This window comes from Carlito syrichta, unplaced genomic scaffold (assembly GCF_000164805.1).
Source record: "Carlito syrichta isolate Samal-C Ts95f unplaced genomic scaffold, Tarsius_syrichta-2.0.1 Scaffold286185, whole genome shotgun sequence".
Classification (NCBI taxonomy): domain Eukaryota; kingdom Metazoa; phylum Chordata; class Mammalia; order Primates; family Tarsiidae; genus Carlito; species Carlito syrichta.
In genome coordinates this window covers 1-3,831 of record NW_007230281.1, presented here as the reverse complement: position 1 = coordinate 3,831, position 3,831 = coordinate 1, and the positions used below count along the sequence as shown (strand labels likewise).

The window sequence follows — 3,831 nt, the reverse complement described above, 5'->3', positions numbered from 1 at the left end:
AAAAAAGCAGTACTTTCATTGATTGACTTACTATTAGGCAACAAGTTTAGGGTTCCTTAACACATTTATAAATGAGAATGTTCATGTTTTAGAGAAAATTCCTTTGTGAAGCCAGGTGATCCAATGAAAGTGATTTTAGTGAAGACTTCTAAATAGGTTTAATTAACTTTCCTGGTTGAAATGTGAGATCTGGACACTGTCCCAGCTGCCACCTAGACTTGAAGCTCCATCCAAACCCCCAGTGAAGTCATCCCAGCCATGACCATGCAGAAAATCTTTGCCCAGGAGATCCTGGATTCCAGAGGCAATCCCACAGTGGAGATGGACTTGCACACTGCCAAGGACCAATTACGGACAACTGTGCCCAGTGGGGCTTCCACTGGTATCTGTGAAGCTCTGGAACTAAGAGATGGAGACAAAGCTCACTACCTGGTGAAAGGTGTCCTGAAGACTGTAGAACACATCAACAAGACTCTAGGCCTTGCCCTGCTGGAAAAGAAACTAAACATTGTGGATCAAGAAAGTTTAAAAATTTATGATCGAACAGAATGGGACTGAGAATAAGTCCAAATTTGGGGTCAATGTCATCCTGGGCATGTCCTTGGTTGTGTGTAAAGCTGGAGCAGCTGAGAAAGGGGTGCCACCATACCAATACATCACAGATCTTACTGGGAACCCTGACCTTGTACTTCCAGTGTTTGCCTTCAATGTGATCAATGGGGACTACCATGCTAGAAATAAGCTGGCCATGCAAGACTTCATTATTTTGCCTGCGGGAGCCAGCTCCTTCAAAAGCCATATGCATTGGTGCTGAGGTCTATCACCACCTCAAGGGGGTCATCAAGGCCAAGTATAGGAAAGATACCACCATTGTAGGTTAAGAGGTTGGCTTTGCACCCAATGTCCTGGAGAACAATGAAACCCTGGAGCTGCTGAATAAGCCCATCCAGGTGGTGGGTTACGCAGACAAGGTAGTAACTGTCATGGATGTGGCAGCCTCTGAGTTCTATCACAACAGGAAATACAATCTTGACTTCAAGTCACCTGATGATCCTGCCAGGCACATCACTGAGGAGGAGCTTGGAGAACTGTACAAAAGCTTTATCAAGAACTATCCTGTGTTCTCCATCAAGGACCCCTTTGACCAGGGTGACTGGGCCACTTGGGCCTCATTTCTCTCAGGGGTAGACATCCAGATTGTGGGTTATGACCTCACAGTCACCAGCCCCAAGAGGATCGCCCAAGCTATTGAGAAAAAGGCCTTCAACTGCCTGCTGCTGAAAGTTTACCAGATCGGCTTGGTGACTGAGTCCATCCAGGCCTGCAAACTGACTCAGTCTAATGGAGTAGAGTGATGGTGAGCCACCGCTCTGGGGAGACTGAGGACACATTCATCACTGACCTCGTGGTGAGACTCTGCACAGGACAGGTCTAGATTGGTGCCCCCTGCCACTCAGTTTGTCTGGTCAAGTACAATTAACTCATGAGGATTAAGGAGGTTCTTGGGGGCAAGGTTGTCTTTGCTGCATGCAAGTTCCATAATCCAAAGGCCAAGTGAGAAGCTGAAGGTCCTGGGGCCCCACTGGACAGAGCCAGATCTTCAAGCCCTTCTTCCTGAAATAAACACTGGTGGCAACCAAAAAAAGAAATGTGAGATCTTCCTTTCAGCTTAAAAAATTATTTAAAACTAGCCTGGTATATTTAAGAAGAATTAATAATGTTTTTCAATTTTTTAAAGTTACAATCCAGCCAGACATGGTGGCTCAAGCCTGAAATCCCAGCACTTTGGGAGGCCAAGATGAGAGGATTGCCTGAGTCCAGGGGTTTGAGCTTGGGCAACTTGGTGAGATCTCACCTCTACAATAAATCAAAAAATTATCCAGGTGTGGTAGCACATGCCTGTAGTTCCACTACTTGGAAGGCTGAGGTGGAAGTATCATCTGAGACCAGCAGGTCAAGGCTGTGGTGACTGTGAGCATGTCACTGCACACAAGGCTGGGTGACAGAGTGAGACTCCAATTTAAAAAAAAAGTGTAAATCAATCCCCATTTTAAGTCTCATTACCAACCAGCATAATATTCATGAGCTAATCTAGAGTGATAATATGACATGTTTTTCTTATTATAAAAATGACACTCTCAAGACACAGTTTTCTTTGTGATGAAAACTGTATTCCAACAGTAAATATCACATTTTTACCAGAATTAAATCAAGATATGATTGGAGTAGAGTGGGGCAGGCTGTAAGTGGGATGGGTGGAGAGACTCTTGCCAATAAAAGCTCTCTGTAAGTGGCTCTCGCTCCAGATCTGAGTTGTCTCTTGAAGAACTTGGAGTGAAGGGGAGAAACTAGTAGAGAAGAGGTGATTTGAATCTCATGAAATGTATTTATACTACTCAAATTCTGCACAGGAAAGAGTAAGATTTGGAGGGTAGGGTGACATCAATTCAGAAAGAGGCCAGGTCTATGCCATGCATACTGTATGAATTGGGGAAGCCAGGCTCTCTGCCACTGCAGCAGTGAGTAGGAGTTAAAGTGGCAATACCCAGGCTAGGGAAATGACAATCTTTGTTTTCTTAATAGAACCAGCCCTTGGGAGACTTAATGAGATGATTAATGGAGTTTCAGTCACAGACTTACTTTTCAGTCTCTAAAGTACTGCTTTGGGGTTTGTTTTTATGTTCCTTTTCCCCAGGTCACTGGCAACTACCATTCTAATTCCACTCACTTTTTCAGTGAGTTCATTGTTTTCAGATCCACATAAGTGAAATTATGTATTTTTTTTCTCTGTCCTTATTTCACTTAGCATGATGTCCTTAAGCTTCCTTCATGTTGTTACAAATAACAGGATTTCCTTTGGCTGTGGGTGAATAATATTCCATTGTATATAAACCATAATTTGTTGACCCACTTGTCTCTTGGAAGATGCTTAGGTTGATTTCATGCCTTGGTCATTGTGACTAATGGTGTCATAAACTTGGAGTGCACATATCTCTTCAACATACTGGTTTCATTTCCATGAGATTTATACCAATTGGTGGCACTGTTGGATCATATAATTCTTTACTGTTTTGAGGAAACTTTCTAGTGTTTCTATAGTGGTTGTAACAGGTTACATTCCCATGAACAGTGTACAAGTGCTCCCATCTCCACACCCTCCCCAACACCTTCTAATCTCTTGCATTAGGATGTGTGGGACGATAAACTCATTGTGGATTTTATTTTGCATGTTCTTGGTGATTAGGAAGTTGAACACTTTTAAATACCTGTTGCCTGCTTGTATGTTTTCTTAGGGAAAAATCCTATATAGGTAATTTGCCTATTTATAAAAAAAATTATTCGTTGTTTTGCTATTGTGTTTCAGGAGTTCATTTTGTATTTTGTATAACAACTCCATATGAATTGTCATGTGTTCTTTGCTGTTAAAAAGCTTTTATTTTGAGAAAGTCCACCTTCACTACTTCTTGGATTCTGGGCCTGTGGTTTTGGTATCATGTGCTAAGGTTTTCTCCCCCTCCCTGAACATAAGCTTAAGGAGTGGAGAGTCTTTGAATCTAGACAAATACTGTCCAAAGAAACATAATATGACCCATATGTGTAATTATAAGTTTACTTTTAGTAGCTACATAAATCAAATCAAGTAAAAAATGTTTAATGAATTTTAACTCAGATCAATTTCTAAGATTCTCATGAAGACAATCTACCTTCTATTTTTCTCATTATATCTTCAGAATTGAATGTGTTTTATACTCACAACACATCTTCATACACATAAGCTCCATTTCAGATCCTCAATAGCCACACATAGCTGGTGACTGCCCTATTAGACTA

The 3,831-nt window shown here is 41.6% G+C and overlaps 1 pseudogene; it reads left to right on the top strand.

The window, feature by feature from the left end:
- The first annotated feature begins 258 nt into the window (after positions 1 to 258).
- On the top strand, positions 259 to 1,558 carry LOC103254585 (annotated as a pseudogene).
- Positions 1,559 to 3,831: the final 2,273 nt, after the last annotated feature.